Source organism: Clytia hemisphaerica, unplaced genomic scaffold (assembly GCF_902728285.1).
Source record: "Clytia hemisphaerica strain Z4C2 unplaced genomic scaffold, Clytia hemisphaerica genome assembly, whole genome shotgun sequence".
Lineage (NCBI taxonomy): Eukaryota > Metazoa > Cnidaria > Hydrozoa > Leptothecata > Clytiidae > Clytia > Clytia hemisphaerica.
The window spans coordinates 819,001-841,684 of NW_027103486.1; the positions used below are offsets into that span (position 1 = coordinate 819,001).

At 35.1% G+C, this 22,684-nt stretch overlaps 1 long non-coding RNA gene across 1 annotated transcript; it reads left to right on the forward strand.

The window, feature by feature from the left end:
- The first annotated feature begins 15,332 nt into the window (after positions 1–15,332).
- On the forward strand, positions 15,333–17,486 carry LOC136798646 (uncharacterized). Its single transcript, XR_010845419.1, has 4 exons — positions 15,333–15,427; positions 15,576–15,681; positions 16,615–16,709; positions 16,912–17,486. It is a non-coding gene; the product is annotated as an uncharacterized lncRNA (long non-coding RNA).
- The last annotated feature ends 5,198 nt before the right edge of the window (positions 17,487–22,684 follow it).

Sequence of the window (22,684 nt, forward strand, 5' to 3'; positions counted from 1 at the left end):
AGAGGAATGGTCTAAACACAATTTTTATATCTCTTGTCTTTCGTGTTTCATAACTATAACTTTACTTACGGCCTCTTCACATGGAAAGAAGTCCAAAACTTACTAAGCTTACCGGACCCTACTGAAAACACAAAGATTCTTTCACATACCTAGATATTGTGGCTACCATTGAATTTCTATTGAAAAAAACAAGGCTTTTGGATTCTAGTATGGTTAGACCGTATAAAACATCAAGTAACGAAATATTGAAAAAATCAGGGGTTTGATCAGTTATGATACAGCTCTTTTCTACTACAAAGTCGTTTAAAAAAGATTCTTTCTGGAGCAAATGACGTCACACGAAAGAGAGATTAGAATTAGAAGAAATTTTAAACAAAAAGGGGGTCTTTAAAACACCGGTTTTTGCGTCTAAAAGAATATGTGTTTATGAAAGATATATCGATGTTTAGACATTGAAGTTGAGATTTTCGTGAATTCTATGATGTTAACCCTATTCGGACTAGGGGGGGGGGCTCTTTCTGTTCGGAGGTCAAACTATTGGTAATAGCTCCTGAAATAATAGAGCTTTTGCCGTGAAATTTTCTGTAAATTCTTAACTTTTATTTAGCTTCAAAATAAAAAAAAATAAGCATTTTAAACTCAGGCAACTTTATTCTAAAGCTTTTGTTAGAATACAATAGCTATTTATAAGAACAAAGGAAATTTTCGGTTTTTGCTCACTTTGGGCATGATGAGTGACGTCATCAAAAAAAATTTTTGTCAAAAGTTACCTTACGTGACAAGGATCTTGTGGGCCAAATTTCATCCAAAAAAACCCACTAGATCAAAAGTTAAGGGGTGGTACAGGAAAAGCCCCCCCCTAGTTCTGAACCGCCCCTAAAAGCCTAGTTTGAATAGGGTTAAGATTGGTTTTCAGGGGAAAAACATATACCTTAAAAATCTTCCCCTTTAAAGCATCAAGGAATTTCTCCTCGTCGCCATCTTCTTCACAAGGTGAGGACCAATGGACCCAATCGATTTTCTTATAGTTAAAGTCACCTATCAGACATACATGAGTGTATTTCGGATTTAGGCAGAGATCTTTTATGAGCTTATTCCTGTTCTTGTTATTTTCATCGAAGATGTTTGTTTCAGTTTTTGTCGGGCTTCTATAAAGACATCCGAGTAACATGGTGTCTTTGTTCTCCATTGCAATTTCTAACAGGCAAGTCTCTTCAAATTCAACTTTCGTTTGTATTTGTAGGATGAGGTGATTAATAGATTGTGGACTAGAATGATGATTCCTCTCTTTTTTTTGTATTCCTATGTTAGTTTTATATGATGTAGAATAATTCTCAATTGAGTAGTCTTGATCTTTTCTCTCAGAGATTCGTTTAGTGTTGACTTTGGTGATGGAAATTATATGAGGTTGTTCAGTAGCGACGTGCTTTAAAAGTTGGTTTTTCTGATAGTAAGTTCACTAATTGTTGTGGTTGTGCTTTTTGAATCGTTTTTGTTAGGTGGGTTTTCATTCAAGCTGTCGTTATCGTTATCGATCGGTTTTATTGATTGATGGGTTGTTGTATCGTTTTTGTGTTTTGTTGTAAACCTTCTTTATGTCGAAGCCGTTTTTTTGACGATCCTCGAACCCGATAAATAAATTCATCGGTTTCTAGGTCATCATTTAGGTCTTTCGCCTGTTGTGATAGCTCTTTGTACTTTTCACGTTGGGACCTACATAGGTCTTCTGTGATACTTATGCCTTTATAAGTATCGTTACCTTTAAGTGATGGGAGATTTCCCATGATCTTAAGTTTATCATCTTCACTATCGAGGCAAATTAACAGTAGACGATTTGGTTTCTTATCTATTCTAAATATTTTTTTGATCTTAGAAGAAACGTACAAATCCTTAATTAATTGATCAGCCCATTCACAGTCCCTAGTATGATTATTTTTGTCAATATTATCGCATACATGTTCTTCTTCTTTTATTCCGTAAACGATTATGTTCGTGGCTCTTCTCCTCTTCTCCATCTCAAGAGCGATCTCTTCGTCTCTGGCTTGTTTAATAGCAAGTTTGATTCCGCTCGTGTCACTTGTCGGTTGTTGAGGGAGACCAGATTTTGTGGCTTCTGAATACGATTTCATAGCTTATTGGCATTCGTTCTTTATTGTTGACAGGATACTGTCCTTGAATTCGTCAAGCTTTCGTTCGAATTTCTTTTCAGCAAACTCGAGTGTATGCAGGCCGGGGTCAGCTTTCAAATCATTTTTCAAGAGTTGGAGATCTGCATCCTTGTCTTCAAGCTGTTTCTTAAGCTGATCCTCAAAGTCACGACTACTTTTTATAATTCCTTCGCATGCGTCGATTTCTCTGCGAAGGCGTTTAATTTCATTTTGCGTTTGAAGCGATGGTTGAGCCTTTTCCTTCTTGGGGACCAGTTCGAGCAGCTTGGGTTCAACTTCAACGCAGTTGATACAAATGTATTTCTGGGTTCTGTTCGATTTGAGCGTTTGAATATTGAATGCAGGAAGCATACAACATCTGTAGTGAATGGATCTCTTACATTTTGCACAGGTTAGCGAATCTGAATCCCTGTCATCAACACATCGATTCTCGGTGCATATAATGATATCTTCTTTCATTAAGATTTTCTTAGAAGCAGTAGATTGTTTTGGCCTTACAGATGATGCAGCCGATGCCATTTGGTCAACTAGTTGGTTGTAGTAGTTATTTGTTGGAAAAAAGCAGTTTTTTAAATGATTTTTATAAGATTTTCCATTGCAAGTGTTACTGTTTAGAATTAAGTTTTAGACCCTCTAAGGATCATCTGTGCCAAGTTTCATGCTTTTATGTCCTAACAGACCTCACTATTATTATTAATCTGCTTGAAATTATTTGAGTCACCTTTCGGTAGCAATAAGATAAATAAATTTGACATTATAAGAATCAAAATTATATTAAAATTTTTTAGACGGTTTGGTAAATATTATTATTGTTATTGCTATTATCACGATCAGATAAAGATTTTTGTATAATTTGTGTGCTATTGTATTACTTTGCTATCATTTTTCACTTTTTTGTGTAAAGTTCAAAAAGCTATTTTAAAAAAAATTCATGATAGTTATGATTTTTGTCATTGATATAATGAATTGCCATTGTTTTACACCTCCTTTCTCTTTTCTTCATTTTTTCCATATTTTAGAGGCCACTCTTTTTTTTGTTTTTAAAACACTTTAACCCAAAAAACTATCTTAGTTTTACCAGCTTCATTTTAAATGAAATGAATTTCAATTCTTTATCTCTGGTTCATGGTACATTGGGTATAAAAAGGTGGCTGTTTTAGCCAATCTAGAGGGTCGAAATTCAAAAATTTTTCTGACCAACCATGGTGGGCCCTCCTTAGACACTATATATAACTGAATCACTATATATAGCTGACACTATTTTGCAGGTTATCCTAAAAATCCTCGATACGTCCCTGGCCATCATGGTAAGATCCAAACTCAAGAACCTTTACTATAAGAATAAAATACAAGAAAACAAAATAAAATACAACAGACAAATTTTTTTTTGCTTATCCCTATTGAGGAGGACTAAGAAAGACTACTTTGCCAACCTTAAAGATTCCAGCATAACTGATAACAAAAAGTTTTGGAAAACTGTACAACCATTGTTTTCAAATAAAGGTTCAAACAATAAGAGTTATACTTTAGTAGAGCAAGAAAAGATCATAAATGACGAGAAACAGATAGCTCAAATATTCAATGACTACTATGGCCAAATAATATCGAAACTAGACTTGTCTGAGCCTCCCTTTGTTGCATCTGACGAAACAAATAATCATACTGAAATTTGTATTCAGAAATATAGACAACACCCAAGTGTCACTGAAATGAAGAAAACTGAGTATCTAAATAAATTTTCTTTTATACAGACAACGAAAGAGGAAGTAGGGAAGATCATTAAGGACTTAGTTCAAGGAAAATCACAGCCAAAATCAGATATTCCAGTGATAATTAAAGGATAATTGTGATATGTTTTCCGAGCTTTTATGCTCAGAAATAAATGCGGCTTTCGAGTCAAACCCTTTTCCAAAAGAATTGAAACTTGCCGATATAATACCTGTGTATAAGAGAAAAGGTTCAAAGAATGACAAGGGTAACTTCAGACCGCTGAGTATTCTCCCAGTTCTGTCAAAAATTTATGAAAAAGTCATACATACTCAAGTCTCAACCTACTTTAACAACATTTTGAGCAATAGACGATCTGGATATAGAAAAGGAACGAGTACACAAACTCCACTTTCAGTCATGACTGAAATTTGGAAGAAAGCTACAGATGAAAAGAAAAAGATTGCAGCGCTACTCATTGACTTATCAAAAGCTTTCGTCTGCATCTCGCACAAACTATTGATTGCTAAACTTGAAGCATACGGGTTTTCAAGGAGTGCCTTAGGTCTCATAGCAGCCTATCTATCAGATAGAAAGCAAAGAACGAAAACTGGCGACCATTACAGTACCTGGCATAATGTTAAAGTAGGTGTTCCCCAAGGATCCATTCTAGGGCCACTACTATTTAACATCTACATGAGAGATTTGTTCTACTTTCTTGAAAATAGAAATGTACTGAATTATGCAGACGATACAACACCTTTTGTGATAGCTGATTCTTGGGAACAGGTTGGTGAGGAGCTCTCGAATGGAGCTGTTATCATCTTTGAGTGGATAACCCAAAATCAAATGAAAGGAAATGCAGACAAGTCTGAGTTGATAGCTAATAATACCAGCAAAGAAATCTTCATTACTATACAGAATGAACGCATCTTTAACAGCAACTCAGGCAAGATCCTATGAATAACTTTTGACAACTGTCTGACTTTTGAGCCACATATTAACACGAAGATGTTTGAGGATAGTGTGTGATCATACATCTACTTTTGAGCAGCTTTTAGAGAAAGACGGTGCAATCAAATTCCACCATAAAAATCTTCAGTTGTTAGCAATAGAACTTTTCAATGTAAAAATAACATATGAGGTCTAACTAAAGAAATTTTCAAACATGATGTTGTGCGCAGATATGTAATTTTTGCGCAGATATGTAATTTCTGCGCATACATGTAATTATTCTGCGCATATATGTAATTTCGAGCTGCGCAGATATGTAATTATATTTCTGCGCAGATATGTAAAACACGATCTTTAAAATCAATGGTACACCCTTGATAGCTTTTACTATTACTTTTACCTTTTTTGGACTTAGGTAATTTAGCTAAGATCTATCAAATACTAGAATATCAAATATAAGCATCAACTTTATAAGAAAAATATCCATAACTTTTGAACCAACAACTTTTAGCATTGGGTGATTGGTTCTTTCAAAGCAGGCATGGAATAGGGCATTAAATGAAAATAATTATTTTTCTTTTAAGCATCATCTTTATAAGAAAATGATGTATAACTTTTCAACCACTAAGTTTTAGCTTTTGGTAATTGGTTCTTTCAAAGTAAACATTGAATAGCGCCTAAAATGGATATGACTATTTTTCTAGTAAGCATCATCTTTATAAAAATCAAAGCAATAACTCTTGATAGACGGTGATATACCCTTCGGTTATTAGTTTTTATAAAGTAAATAAGGGATGGCGCATAATATGTGCATATTTATTTTCTTGTAAGAACCTATTTTATAAGAATCAAATCAATAACTCTTGATAGATGGTGATATACCCTTCGGTTATTAGTTTTTACAAAGTAAATAAGGGATGGCGCATAATATGAGCATTATCATTTTTCTTATAAGCAACTGCTTTATAAGAATCAAAGTAATAACTCTTGATAGACGGTCATATACCCTTCGGTTATTAGTTTTTACAAAGTAAATAAGGGATGGCGCATAATATGAGCATTATCATTTTTCTTATAAGCAACTACTTTATAAGAATCAAAGAGACGGTCATTTACCTTTCGGTTATTAGTTCTTACAAAGTAGGCAAAGAACGGCGCATAATATGAGCACATTTATTTTTCTTATAAGCACCTATTTTATAAGAATCAAATCGATAACTCTTGATATACGGTGATATACCCTTCGGTAATTAGTTCTTACAAAGTAAAGAAGGAACGGTGCACAATATGAGCATATTTTTTTTTCTTTTAAGCTACTACTTTATAAGAATCAATGGCAATACCCTCCAGAGAAACCTTAACCCTACTGGACGTTCAGAAACCGAAGTTAATGCTGTTAGATGGGTCATTCTCTCAGGTACATCATATGAAAAAACAGTTGAACGCTTTGCTAGTCGTATCAACAAAACCCTCAGTCATCATCAAATTAAACTTGATATTGTAAAATGTAACGGTTCTTCAATCGGTAGTCTCTTGTTTCAAAACCATATCAAAAGTAACTTTCCACAAGCTTGTTCTCGGCGTTGTGTTGTTTGCTCCAACGATATTCGTAACGAAAATAGTCATATTGAATCACCAACCAATGGTCGTAGTTATCCTGTTGACAGTTCCTTATCGTGTTCAAACTGTGGTATCTATTGTATTTCGTGCTCGTGCTTATCACTCTATGTTGGTAAAACTACCACAAAATTTGGTCAAAGGTTTAAGGAACATTTCCAAAAATCACGAACCTCGGCAGTTTTGGAACACTCGAAAACTTGTAGTGTTGGTAAAGAGAAAACTGACTTCTCAGTTCAGTACCTTGAAAACATGTACTCTAGAGGAAAGTACTCTTTGTCTGAAAGGGAGTACTTATGGAATGAACGTTTAAGAGGTGTCCTGAATATCCAGAAAACGTTGAAAAGTTAATTTGATAGTTTGATTATTTTGATTTTGTCCTTATACTTCGTCTCATTTTATCATTTTACTTGCACTTTTAATAACCTAATTTTTATTTATTTTTAGAACACTAAATAATTACTGATGATGATATTAATATATCGAAACATGTTTAAAAATAAAAATTAACATTACTCCTGTCAAGTTCGTTCGACTATGTCTTGCTATTGACTTATTATTTATAAGAATCAAATCGATAGCTTTTCATAGATGGTCATATACCTTTCGGTATTTATCTCTTACAAAGTAAGTAAGGGATGGCGCACAATATGAGCATTATCATTTTCCTTATAAGTAACTACTTTATAAGAATCAAATCGATAGCTTTTCATAGATGGTCATATACCCTTCGGTAATTAGCTCTTACAAAGTAAACAAGGGACGGCGTATAATATGAGCATATTAATTCTTCCTATAAGCAACTACTTTATAAGAATCAAATAACTCTTGGTAGAATGGTATATACCTTTCGGTAGTTACTGTATTCCTTCAAATACACGCTCCTTCTCTGAGGAGAAAGATGCCTCCCCTCAATGGGAGGTGTTAAATTTTTTAATTAACACCCCTCGAATAAACACCTCTCCTGAAAGTCTTAAAATTAAAAAGACGCCCAGGGTGTTTATTCGAAAAAATACGGTAATTTTTACAAAGTTAACAATGGAGAACATGTTAAGAATATCTTTCGGCTAAAACCTAAAAAAAAAAGAGTATCCAAACTCTTTTTAAAAAAGTGAACCCATCTAGATCTAGCAAGGTGAGCACAAGATTCGGATTTTCTATTTTTTTATCGGTACAACCTAATGAAAAAATACAATATAATGAGATCTTCGATAGAACCTCGACTCAAGATAGTCGCACCTATGTAAACTTTATTGATTTTGTAGGTATGGATTGCATTTCTTTACATTACAGTGAGATAAAGTAAAATTCTATGGTTGTCTTTACCAATACATGGACTAATTTATGATTAAAAACACTCCCTTTTCCTTTTCATAGCTCGATCTACGAGCAATTTCATTATATTTGATTGAATTATCCAATGAAATAGAGTAGGATTATTGAAGCTGTGATTCTTGTTCGAACTTTAAATTTTGAAGATTGTTATATATTTCAGGAATATTTTGACACTGATTGTTAAAGATATTAAAAAAAATACATGCCTTGTTTTCCCCTTAAAAATTAAACTAAGGCAAAATATTCGACTTTATTTTTTTCTAAGTGGAATCGGCATTCTGCAACAGCTCTATCGAAAGAAATAGGGAATTTTTCTAAATCTAACATTATAGTTTACAAGTATTTTATAAGAACAAGGATTTTTTCTAAGTGGAATAGGCTTTTGCGAGATTTGATTTATCAAACAATAGCTAACAAATATTGTTTAAGAGTTATGAATTGTGTTCTTATAAAGTTGATGCTTATAAGAAAAATAAATTTTTCTAGCTTAAACACAATCATATGTTTACTTTTAAAGAACCAATCGCCGAAAGCTAATATCTATTGTTTGGAGTATTATGAATTGTGTTCTTATAAAGTTGATGCTTATAAGAAAAACAAAATTTTTTTTAGCACAGTCCCCTAGTTTCTTGTAGAACCAATCGCCGAAAGCTAATATCTATTGGTTTAAGAGTTATGATTTGTGTTCTTATAAAGTTTATGCTTATAAGAAAAATAAATTTTTCTAGCTTAAGCACAATCTTATATTTGCTTTGTAAAACCAAACTCCGAAAGCTAATAATCATTGGTTTAAGAGTTATGAATTGTGTTTTTATAAAATTGACTCCAAAAGGTCGTGTTTTACATATCTGTGAAGCTCGAAATTACATAGTTGCGCAAAATAATTACACGATTGTGGAGAAATTACATAATATCTCGAGTTAGGTACTGAAATCACCTATACTATACCTATTTTTTTTTTTTTTTTTTTTTTTTTTTTTACAAAAAGAGAAAATATCTTACTGGCTATCATGAATAAAAAAACAAATAATAATACAAAGTTTTTAATTAAATAATCATGTTAGATTTCATGAATACTTCAGAGAAATCATCAATTTTTGTTTCCTTTGATCCTTTGGTACGGCTTCCCCTTACACAGAGGAGTGCTGCCCTCAGGATCAGGAAAGAGAGTCTACATCTAATAACACCAATCACTTTGCTATATTGTTCCTCAGTTTTTCTTGCGATCTTGTCTGCAAGATGCTTGTGATAAATTGAACATTCTTTGGCCATCACACCCGTCACTGAAAAAATTAATGGGGTGAAAGTACCATGCTCAATGTTCATCACTCTCTGGTTGTACTGACGTTTTTTGTGCGGACACCTGAACCTGTGATTGACTGTTCGTATTTGTCACTCTCACATCAAAGTAAGCGTTTTGTCCAGGTCTCCACACCCCTCTAGCTCTCACGTCTGGTTTTGCATTGTCTCCATTCAGTCCTCCTACTCTCTCTCCATCGATGGGTTGCAGCGGAGGTTCAATCTCAACGTCTCGGTGTACTTCTGATAAAAGGCTAGCTTCGAAATCCCTTATATTGTTGTGTCTGATAATGACAAACCCTCCTTTTTTGCAGTTGAGGGCGTGGTTGAGGTCGAACTTTTGACCACATGGACAGTTAGAGGGTAGTCCTTTCAGTTCTCTGTTATATCTCAGTCTGACTGCATCCCTGAATTCTCCTTTGTTTAAAGCGAAACCATATTCCTGTAATGGTAAAACTGTAATGGTAAAACTGTCCGCCATGATGATGCTCCTGGTAATCTTGTGTCGTCGACAATCCTAATTTTTTAAAATACAACACGTCTCTGTTTTCTCAAGCTAAAATTTTCATTAATTCTTAACCCTGTGATTTTTGCCTGAGACCGTCATATTTGTCCGAAAATCACACCAAAGTGCCCGAAAAAAAATTGGAAACATCGTAATATCGATTCCCCTACCCCCTAGCTTCCAAAAATGTATAACAAGTGCTTTGACCAAAACAATGGAGCAATTTTACAAAATGCCCTCTAATATTGGAAAACAAAGCTTCAAATATAGTGGAGCTAAACTTTATAATGATTTACAAATTAAAGTTAGGAAGACAATTTCTTCTAAGGATTTTTCTGACGCCATGAAGACGCACCTGAAAGTTTAAGCAATATCTTTTTATTGCTTTTTCTTTTTAGAGCTCTTCAAATTTATATCCTACTCTAGTTTTTAGCTTCTCTACTATGCATCTTCTTACTACACATCTCAGTCTTAGTCTCACACCTCTAGTCTCTCAGCCTTCCTGGCCACTTTGACCACTATACTCTTAGACTAAACTCAATCTTTCGAAAACATTAGATTTTAGATTTTATCAATTTATAATAGTATTCATTTTTAGTATTTATGTCATTTTATCTAATTTTTATCTTGAGGTGTGATGTGAAGCGAGTGTACGATTTGGGCGAGAGGAGTGACGTTGATAGCAGTTGTAAATTTTTATTTATTTAACTGATGTATGCTCCTCTTTAAATATTAATATGAATGAAATGAAAATGGAGTATGTCTCTTCAGGTTCAACTTAATCGTGTCTTTCACTCAGTTGGTCGACGCTCGTGAGCTACAAAATTGCTAAGTCTTGCTATAAAGTTTTGCTGCCTTTGAAGTATCTGACCACACGTGAATTTGAATTTTTCTCTACAAAGTGGACATTTATCCAATTTCTTTATGCAATCGAAGCATCCAAGATACAAACTAGGCATTTGAAGATATCAATCAACTCTTGAAATGATTACTTTGTTATCTGTCTTCAATTCAGTGGCCATCTCTTTTACTCTTTAGGCTGGTGTGAATACTGCAGTTGTCTTGCTTGATGATAATGGTGACTAGTGTAGGGGAGTTTGCTTTGAGCAACCGGCCACTTCAGTTCCATTAGCAAGAGGTGGATTTCGATTTCTAAGAATATCATTTAGAGGTGGTAAAAACTCAACTAACGATTCCTCATCATCCGACGAAACAAACTTATGCGCCATGGGGTCGTAGCGTTTGAAAGACTGCAAGTCCATAGCGCGATAAACAGATATGTTGTTCCAATTTTCCAATCCTGAAAAAATAAAATCACAAATTAAATCCTGCATTTTGCAAAAAAAGAAGTTTTTTTTTCTATAAGTATAACGTTTATAAGCATATACAGGTTTTTGATACCTAAACAATGGCTTCGTTGTTTAAGAACAATCAAATGCATATTAAAGCTTAATGCAAGCCTGACATAGGGTAGACACTTGCTTATAAGACAAACATGTAATCTAGAACACAATATTCTAAAAGCTTCTGTTATATTTTCTGAACTCTTTCACTCATTTTTATAAGAACCAGTAAATGTTTGATGAAACTAGGCGATTCTTTTTTGATACTTTGAGCCTAAAATTGTTCTTATCCCTTTCTTACTTCTAGTGCAAAAGTGAGGTATTTCTGTTTTTATACCAAAACATTTAGCAATTCCAGCCTCTTGACAATTTTGAGCTTCGTTGTTATTATAAAGTTGTTCTTATGTAATAAAGTATAATAAACAGTCAGGAGTTCTATCCTAATTAAGCATATTTTTTTCGATCGCACGGACTTTCTTAATTAGGATTATCCCTTTGTTTTTCAATCCTTATTAAGAATATGATTTTTAAAATGATGATATATTGAGCCAAAAATCAAAACAAGGCGGCGGAGGGCTTCAAAATGACGCCATAAGTAGTTCTAATTAGGAATATTTACAAGCGCAATAATTTCCCGCGCTTTTTTAACCCGCGCTTTTTTACCCGTGCTTTTTTACCCGCGCTTTTTTCTTCTTCTTGTCGCCACCTGTGTTTTTTTTATTTTGTTCATTCATCGGTGTAGATAGGGCTATACACCCGCGTTTTATACGCGTTTTTGTCGCGGGTTATAGAACATTTTTCTAAATGTCATAACTCAAGACTCCATCCATATTACTGTATCAAACTTTCACAATCTGCTCTACACACTAAATTCTTTCATTGGAGGCTGATAAAAATCTGCGGAAATTTCTATTTTTGGAAAAGAACTGGAAATTCGATATATATTCTTAATTAGGATTGAAAAACAAAGGGATAATCCTAATTAAGAAAGTCCGTGCGATCGAAAAAAATATGCCTAGTTAGAATAGAACTCCTGACTGATAAAGAGTGAAGGACAAAAACAATTCAAAAATCATAAGACTAGAACAGAGGTTTGAAACTTAGCAGAGTTCTTCCTTGGCTGATTTTTTATGGTGTCAGCACTTTATTGTATTTCTTGCGGAACGACTGTTTTGAGAGAGCCCGAATAGGGAGTGTAGCAAACTTTCTCTAGATCTGCGTGTGACGTAAAAAATCTGTATATGCACGAATTTTCGAAAATGAACCGAATGTATGGTATTGACTTTGCCTCGTGTTAGATGGGATGAAAATTAGTTTAGTACTATTGGAAGCATTTATTTCGTAAAATACTTATTTTAATAGAATGTAAGATTATTTTGGTAAAAAGAATAACCAGAAGCGTCATTATTTTTATTTAAAAACTGTATATTCGACCTACACAACAAGAGGTCATCTTCAGAGTGTAAAAATCTATCAACAAGAAAACAATTTTAAGAACAAATCTATAATTGGCTAATAAAATCACAATAAAAACAGTTAAAAATAAATACCTAGAGACTATTATATATGGGTTGTAAAATCGTAACAATGGCATAAAATGGGACTGAAGATGTAAATGACTGATTAATAAAAAGACTACGTCGTGAACAGTTGTATTGCTTTGTATATTTAATGTAGGTTTTTGTTCTATAATGAGAAATGATTCAGTAATTTCTCTTGCGTCATTTCTTTTAAATCCTTTTGCAATTAACTCAACATCGTCTATTGCGATTGGTTTATGACCGGACAGCATAGAATGTTTGAAAACAGTGGAATTTTTATCTCTTCCACTGTGATCTAGAATTATTGGCCCAAGGAAATATCTTTAAGATTTTTTTATAAAAATGTCAACTTTTGTACAAATAATACACGCTTTTTTTTTTATAAGAATACACTTTATAAGAATGTCCATGATGAAAATGGCCAAAAAATTAAGAATATGCTAAGAATATCATCATCATGGAATTTTGCTAATCAAGCTAAGAATGTCATTTTTAAAGCATTTTAAATTATAAATTGCCTATTACCGCCAAGTAATAAGAATGCTGTAAGAATATTTTAGGATGATTTTGCCAAAAAAGTTAAGAATATCCACGATGAAATGGATTTACACCATTCTTATAAAAAAAAAAGCGTGTAGTAGTAGTGCCAATGTTGATCTCCTTTGCTTTTTCCTGCTTCTTCCAGATATCTGAGCCCAGGATTTTTTCTGCGTTTCATTTTTCAAGACAACACACGGCCAACTGCTCTAACTTGGGGCGGCAATTTGGCCACCATTTTGCCGAACCTCCAAAGTCATTTGATTTGAGTCAATGAACGGCGTATTAAAAAATACACAATTTCTCTTTCGCGCCGAGTAGGCTATACCAGAATGTCTGGAACGAAGAAGACCAAATTAGTGGCAAAACGATGGAGCGTTTAAAGTCACTTGTGCGGCAAGTTACAGACTCGTTATTTGTTAATCCCATCGGGCGATAGACAGTTAGGCGGCAGGCGTTCTCTAATTCTCCAATCGGCGTCCGGTCACTTTGAATGAAAACAAAAAAGTTAAAAAGGGCGCGCTATCAGTGAAAGTACAGGCCAGATATCAACAGTCCTATGTTTCGACCAATCGTCCCAAGATAGAGCAGTTGACGGCAGATGGTTAGAAGACCAACGAATCTCTTTGATTTTTGATGTTCATAGCACTCATTTTAGGGTACTCATTCATACATCAAAAGAAGCGTATTCCAACGTACATTAAGGAAATTGCTGTGTTGGAATTATTTTTTGTAACCGAAAAAAGTTATTACCCAAAAACATGGTTTTTGACGTCATAACGGACGTCATAAAAGTTAAAAATTGAATATCTCGAGAAATACTCATCAAAATCACTTATTTTTTTTTAAATTCTTGATGACGTCAGCAAAAAATTCAAAAAACGAAAAATTGGAATTTCTGATGATGTAATAAAAATTTTGAAAGTTTTTTAAATCAATCGAAATAGTTTATTGATGCTATTTTTCGGTGAAATTTGAAGTGATTTTGATGAGTCCTTTTCATGATATTCAATTTTTAATTCTTATGACGTCATCATTAGGAGTAGGACTTGCCGTAACTTGCTTCAGCTGTCTATGGCCCATTGAAAGGTAAATCGAGGTTTTTTTCAAGTTTTTGCCTTTATAGTTTCAACTATCTTTGAAATGTTAGTATACTTTCTTAGTGTTGACTTTTTTGTAAATTGGATTTCATCTCAAACTCGGCCATGTCCATGTGTTTCGTGGTAATGTTTTCTTTTTTATTGCTATGGGTCGTGTGTCTATTTCATTTTACTCTAACTATAATTATTTTTATCTCGTCTGTCTTCATGTGAAGGTGCTTGATGGGTGACTTTTCAGGACACATTTATTAGGTGGGTGAACAACAAAGAAGTAGCATAAAACCAAAATATACATAGCATTATGACCGTATGAACAGATTGTGATTGATGGAGAAAAATATAAAATGGTCAGCTGCTGAATATAAATTATGCCAGTTCATATTAATTAATTAATTTCATTTATAGATGTGTATTTCACAGGTCTATTGACCTCTACGAAACAATCTAATTTTTACAGTTAGGCGATTGGCTCAAAAGACAACTTAAATGATAAAAGTACCTATATATGCGGTATGCAGTGCTGACGAGTCCTAATAAGGACGAATTGCGCAGATTGGGACAAGCTGCACGCATACGTCAAAAATGCGTGTTTAAATGTCTCGTATTTTCATTTCAAAATCCTCGCTCTTGCAAAAGTTGTAGTTGAGAAAAGAAGTTATGGCACAAAACTAAGACTTAAGAAACACAATAAAAGAGATACTGGCAGAGGAGCAGAAGAAAGAAGACTCTTCAATCTCAAAGCTAAAGCAGAGGCTCGAACGAAAAAGATCTTACGACCAGACAACTTTTTCTAAGCGCAGACATGAGGAACAATTTAAGCACACAGTAGAAGTTATTGAAAATTTTGACGATGCCATAGAAGCACTTGCAGCCGGAGAAAATGAATCTACCACGGCTAAAAAAGTGAGTTTCTCGGAGTTTTGAGAATTCAGGATAATCGATGGAAAGCGGAGTTAAACGGCGTTTTACGGACATAGAGTTTCCTAATTTCGGTAAACTCCGTCAAAATAATCGTAAATTTTCATCGTAATTTTCCTCAGTTTGCATGCGTGTCTAAAAGTTGGTTTTATACAAGTGCGTGTCGTGAAACTTCGGAAAACCAATTTTCGATTTTCATAACATCGGGAGATGAAAAAAATAGTTTTACGGAGTTTTCCTGATCAAATTTTATCCGATCGGGATATTGGATTAAAGACGGATTTTAGTTCCCATTCTTCTGAAAACGCGGTTCATTCATTGAATATTGTTTGGCGCCAGAGTTCATTCAAAATGGTGTTTTCAAGAGGGGAAGTTACAAAAAGTCTACGAAACCAACAACCAGGTAAATTTTCTTGTTAATTTCTAATTGTGAAATAAAGGAAATTTTCTATTCTTTTAATTGACCAATTTGCTTTTTCAATTGAAAAGTCTTTTAAGTTATAATTTTAACTAGGAAATGTTCAAGACTGACAAAATCTTCTCTATCTTAGATCTTAGCTCGCAGATTATTTCTTTGGACTTTCCTCGCCACTGAGAACGTATCAACTTCCAAAGCATACATCAAAAACCAAATGGACAATAAAGATAAGTATTTTCGTTAGCATATTTATTTTGATCGATAATTTCACTTTGGGTTAGTGTAATAACCAGAAAAAAGTTTTTTATTAGTACGTTGTAATCCAGTCATACATATTTAGTATCAACAAATTTATACAAGCACACTTGTTTGATTTGACGTTTTAAGACGGGCGAAATCTTCTAGAGAACTACCCTTTTGGAGGGTCTGTTCGGTGCTAGTATTTTTCTGTCTTTTTGAAAATGAGAGTTTTTTATTGGCAAGTTTTCCAGTCATCCAGTCATACATATTTTGTATTAAAAATATATGTAAGCACACTTGTTTGATTTGACGTTTTAAGACGGGCGAAATCTTCTAAAGAACTACCCTTTTGGAGGGTCGGTTCGGTGCTAGTATTTTTCCGTCCTTTTGAAAATGAGAGTTTTTTATTGGCAAGTTTTAACCCAGTCATACATATTTTGTATTAAAAAATATATGAAAGTAGCACACTTGTTTGATTTGACGTTTTAAGACGGGCGAAATCTTCTAAAGAACTACCCTTTTGGAGGGTCGGTTCGGTGCTAGTATCTTTCTGTCTTTTTGAAAATGAGAGTTTTTTATTGGCAAGTTATAATCCAGTCATACATATTTTGTATTAAAAAATATATGAAAGCACACTTGTTTGATTTGACGTTTTAAGACGGGCGAAATCTTCTAAAGAACTACGCTTTTGGAGGGTCGGTTCGGTGCTAGTATTTTTCCGTCCTTTTGAAAATGAGAGTTTTTTATTGGCAAGTTTTAATCCAGTCATACATATTTTGTATTAAAAAATATATGTAAGCACACTTGTTTGATTTGACGTTTTAAGACGGGCGAAATCTTAAGTACTATACTACTCTTTAGGATATGAGACTTCTTCTACATATTTGAAAGTTCTGTTGCGTAGGCTGAATTTATATCTGATTTTCTTTCAGATTGATGACATCACTTTACATCAAAGCACGTAATTGACATATTTGTTGACAAATCAAAAACAATTCATCACATTTCACGCCTTCATGTCCCAAAGGTATAAACAATATAAAATTAAATATAAAAACCAAGTAATTGTTTTAATTGAATCAAGTAATTGCGAAAAAAAGAATTATTTAATATCATATTTTTTTAAAGTTTAATTTTTACGTCTGAGTAAAAGTCGATCATCTATGCATAAATCTGTTTGCTTAAAACAATACACAAATCCCTTAAATATACCTTACAATTCATTTCAGTTCTTTATCAACATTTTGCCACGCAAACTTTCGGGTTGTTAAAATCTAATTTATAAAAGAAACGAAACAATCAAGTGACGCAACACGGGTTCTTTTGCTTTGATGATTGGTCTGAATAACTGCAATGTTTTTGCAAGCTCTAGCATTTTTGAAGCAGCGATTAAGACCTCAATAACAATGAAATAATGTCAATCTGGCTTTACAAATAAAATTTCAATCCCCGTTTTTACCATTGAAAATACGTAAAGTGCAAGTAAACTTTTTCAGGTCTTTACGAAAATTCGGTTTATAATTACATCCCTGTCTCAGTGACTTGTTAAGATTTTGTGACCGGTGGGGATCAGTCTTCTTGTTCTAGTAATTTCCTTACTTTAACTAACAATATCCTTTAAAATTTATCTTATTTATGAACAATGTTAATTTTTGTGACTAAGTGATGTAATTAACAATTTTATATTTAGTATTTATTATATACAATTAATTGACTAATTTAAAACTATTTAGTATATTCACAATATTCATGTACCAAACATTTATTTATTTTTTCAACTAATAAGATTAATGACATTTTAGAATAAGAGTAAATTTAAAAATCTATTTCATTTATCTACATTTTCATTTCTCAATCCAGTTCCCAAATGCAATCATTTGGATTGAAACATCCTTTGAATTAAACTTTTAATAGTATCAACCGTTTCTGAAAGATACAAAGTCCATAGTTTTTACAAACGCATCCTATTTTCGGTTGTCTGGTTTTTCACATTGCTGCAAACCTCGTTAAACCTTGTCACTTTTTACACACATCGTAAAACTCCGTGTAACTCTGTCGGTTTTACGTACGTTGCTAAACTATGTTACCTAAGTATACCGCAGTCCGGACAACTGCGTATAACCCCTTTTTAACGCTCAATACAAGGCAACGTTTGCAAAGTTTTCCTATGTCCGTAAAACTAGGTATTGTTTTACGCACTCCGTAAAACTCAGGATGGACGGGTTCATGGAACTCAGGACAACTCCGTGGTTCGCTTCCTGAAATAGAACGATGTCAGGTAAAACTACGTCAAACGGTGTCTTATAACTCCGGAAAACTGTCTTTTTACGAAGTTGTCCTGAATCGTAAAACTGTCTTTTTCTGCCGTGTACCATGACATTCATGAAGCAAGGTAAGCTCCTTTTAGAAGATAGGATTCAGATGCTAAGACTTGCGGACAGGGAAGGATGGACGGTAGTGAAATTTTATAAACAAAATCTGTTGATTTCGAATGGGGAATTGAAAGAAAAACAGTTGAAAGAGGCCAGAAAATCTGCCGAAAAAATGAAACAAAACATCGAGATTGAACAGGGAAAGATAAACAGGTCATCTGGTTTTGACGATGTTACATGCTACAATTGTAAAAATTGGGCATTATTTGACATATTGTCTTTTTGTGCAAAAAAAGCAGCCACAAATCCCTTATTTGCCAAAAATTTCATCAACATCAACTAGCAGGCACAGTTTATCAAGTTCCTCATCATCAAAGTCAAAAAGCAGAAGAGATAAGTGATTAACTGGCAAAACGAGCAAAAATGAAAACATTGTGTTAATATAATAATTTTGATTTCTTTGTTCTTTACATTTCCTTTGAAGAAGAGGCTGACCTCTTGGAGTGAGCCTGAAAAATGTTGATGTCAATGCCCGTCATTTTTAACATCTCTTTTACCCATCTAGCTGTTGTATCCTTTCCTACGGGCTTGTGTGGTTCGACATAGCTCAAAAATAATTTAGAGGTTTGCTGTTTTTTCCTAAACACCTTTGTAACTTTGATGTATTCGGTAAGGGCTTGATATGGACAAAGCTTCCTATTTCCCTCAAATTTCCTAAATTCTATTGGTTCATTTTTCTTTCCTTGTTTGAAATGCTTGGGTGGTGTACTTAAATGAAAAATGAAAGTCGTTTCTGATTTCCCCATGAGATCAATATCCAGGTCCGTAAGTTCCGAGCCTCTATTTGGCGCCAGGATTCCCAAAAGTGTTACAGTTTTAAAAGTAAGTTCCTTTAGTTGTAAATGTTCGTTTTCTGGTAATTCCCTCATACAATTCAACACTGTGTCGATGTCCCATATTTCCGTATATTTAGGCATCGGGGGTCTCTGTCTTGAAACTCCTTTTAGTAAGGAAGTGACCAGTGGATGTTGCCCCACTGGTAGCCCTTCAACAATTCTATGGTAAAAGGATATGGCTGATCTATGCCCATTTATGGTGTTATATTCTTTACCCTCTTCGAATAAGGTTGTTAAGTAGTTGACTACGGTCTCTATAGTACTTGAAATGGGATCAATTTCCCTTTTACGACACCAGCTACTGAAGTTTTTCCAGGCTGACATGTAATGTCTCCTAGTTCCCTTTGCTTTGGATTGTTGGATAAGGGTAGCAGCAGTTTGTGATATGCCCTCTGAAGACTCATGTTCCCTGATATCTCCCACACTGCCAAGTGCAGTGTTTTGTTTCGAATGAGAGGGTGCGTTTCCTCCAATGGGTGGGTTAGAGTGTCCCTTTCCATTTCTATCTTCCTTGGGTTTGAGATTAACATCCCCAGTAAAACTGGATACCAGGGTTGGGTTGTCCAGATTGGGGCTATCAAAATTACTGTAGCTCGAGACCTTTGCGCTTTCTCCAGGCACCTCCCTATCAGAGAAAATGGGGGAAATGCATATGCTAGAGTTTGGTCCCAGGTCTGAGTTAATGCATCTATTGCTTGACAATCCGGGTCTGGTCTCCAACTGAAATAGGTTTCCAGTTGGTGGGCTGTTCTGGAAGCAAATAGGTCGATTTCTGGAGTTCCCAAAGTTTCCACTATCTGTATGAAAACCCTCCTTTTTAGCTTCCAATCGCTCCAGTCTGTCGAGTTCCTGGACTCGAAGTCGGCTTCCTTGTTCAAGCTCGATGGGATGTATTCTGCAGTAAGAGTGATCCCTTTCTGGGTCAAGAAAGACCATATTTCCTTGGCTATGTTTACTAGAGTCAAATTTGTTGGTCGACCCATTTTCACAATGTGAGCTAGAGCTACCTGATTGTCTATCAATAGATGTATTGACTTCAGATGATTTCCCTTCACAAAGGTTTTCAGAGCTATGAGAGCTGCTTTCATCTCCAGGACATTTATATGTTCCTCTTTTTCCCAACTTTGCCATAGTCCTCCTGACGAGATCTGACCACAGTGGGCCCCCCATCCTCCTTTTCTTCCCTTTGCCGCATCTGAGCTTATAATTAAATCTGGGGGTAAGATGTTTATGTTTTTCCCATTTCCTGTCGAAAGGTTTTCTACCCACCACTTTAGCTCCTCCGTCGCTTTGTTGTCCAAGCTCATTGCAGACTCGTATCTCTGTTCGCATCTCGCTAATTGCGTGTTCATGCATTTTTGAAGGAACCTTATTTGGAGTGGTGCTAGGGTGAAGGCTGGGGCGATTGCCATAAGATTCCCTATTAGGCTCGCTAGTTTCCTTATGGGAAAAGTTTTCAGACTCAACATTTGAATGCATAATTTCCTCAGTTTTTGCACTTTCTCTAGTGGGACTTTGAAGGTCATATCGCAGCTGTTTATTAAGACTCCCAGATACTCCATCTGTTGGTTTGGTACCAGTACAGACTTCTGTAGATTTATTGTAAACCCTAGATTCTCCAGAAGAAAGATTGTTGTGTCCCTTGAGAAGATTGCTTCTCCTTTCGACCCTGCTACTATCAATAGGTCGTCTATGTATATGAGGACTCTTATTTGTAACCTTCTCAACAGTGAAATGGGTACTTTTGTGAAGAACCTGGGAGCTGGTCCCAATCCGAACATCAGGCATTGGAATTCGTATAGGCTTCCTTCCCAGCTGAATCTCACATACTTCTTTGATTGGGGATTCAACTGTATTGCAAAATAAGCGTCCTTCAGGTCGATTTTGACCATGAAGTCCCCCTTCTGGAGGATGTTTTTCACATCCTTCAAAGTTTCCATTTTGAATTTTTGATATGGAATGTATGAGTTCAGTTCCTTTAGATTTATAACTGGCCTGTATTTTCCTGGTTCCTTTTTCTCTCTTAAAAATAGAGTGGACAAAAATTGACCTTCTGTGTTTAGAACTCTCTTCACAGCCCCTTTCTCCAGTAAGGTTCTTATCTCTGCTCTTATCAAGGCTTTCATTTTGGAATTGAAATTTATTTGTTGTGGTCTTGTTTTTTGAATTGGCTTCCCTATTATTGGGATCACTAAGCCTGAAACTGTTTCCAAGATGAATTTGTCCTGAGTCAGTTTTGACCAATTGTTTTGAAAAAATCCTGTCCTTCCAGTCTGTGTCAACTGGGGATTTGATAAATCCTCTATGAGGTTTTTTATACTTGGGTGTATTTTCCCAAATTTTTGTGACTCCCCGTTTGTCAGCAGAGGTTTTGCTTGACTGGAGAGAGGTTCTGTGAAGTTTGACAGAATTTTTCTTACCTTTGCCTCTTCGGTTTTGAATTCTGTGGTGCAAGCCAGCCTGTTGTTCATCGGTGTATTGTTCGTGCCCCTCTCCGTGGCTTGTTGATCGGGAGGAGCTCCATGAAAAGGGAGTGCGATTAGCTGTTTGTACTCTTTTTGAAAAGAGGAATTGTTTGAGTGACTGGTTGTTCACTTTTGCCTGTTTTGTGAGGGATTTTATTGTCTCCTCTCCAAAAGGTTTTCCATTACTTTCTTGTAACTCCTCTAATAGGGTCTCTCTGAGCCACACACTGATATGGCTTTCACGAATGCCAAGTCCCATCAAAGCATTTTTCCTTCGGAAGAAATTGCTGGCATTGAGGGCCTGTCCTAACAGCAGTATCGACTGTTGGAAATGAGTGGCCACCTCTTCGAGATCGAGTTTTTCATTCTCGTCTCCTGATCTTGCTCTCTCAACGCTCTGCCAGATTTTGGCAAGCGGAGCCAAGATATCTCTGACTTTATTCGATATCCGGGATATCGATTTGTCCACGGCCAGGGTTTTAGTTCCCATTGACCCTTTTTCTCTGAGTAAGCAATCGAATAATGAATCAATTTTTAACTCAGGTGAGACGTTGCTTGGGACTGGTGTTTCTTCCAGTATGTCCCTCTCAAGCTCTTTATCAGGTATGTAATTCCTGATGTGCTTCTCCAGATACTTCACAAGTCTGGGATCAAGTTTCCAGTCATGTTCATTGACGTCCATCTGGAATAATTCTGGTTTGTCGTCACTCGAGTTAGATGATGAGGTAGAGGAACTTCTGCTTCTTTTTCTGGATTTTCGTCTCTTTTTGACTTGCTTTTTCTTCTTTTGCTTCTTCTTCTTTTTCTCCTTTTTCCGTCTCTCCTCAGAGGAATCGGAGCTACTTGAGCTGCTTGATGATGAACTGGAACTTCTGCTGGAGGAGGATGAGGGAGAGGGTGTTCTTTTCCCCTTTTTCTTCTTGTCTCTTCCTCTTTCCTTTAAACTACCATTCCTATCAGTTCCTTCAACGTTTGTTTTTGTTAAATCTGCATCATTTAATTGATTTTCCTCACTGATTGTGTTGTTCTCATTAGATTTATTAGATTTAGTCACATCATATCTCACTTTAGTTTTTTCGGTCGTTGGCGACGCCATCTTGATCCGAAAACGAAAGTGAGAAGAGGACTTAGCCGGCGTTCCACAGCCTTTTGTGAAGACTCACTCTAGACTGCGTCCGCTCGGCATAATGAATTCATCTGATTTTAAGCGATATAAAATTTGTAGTTTCAGTGCCGTTCTTGAAGTAGAAACTATACGGAAATTCGAAA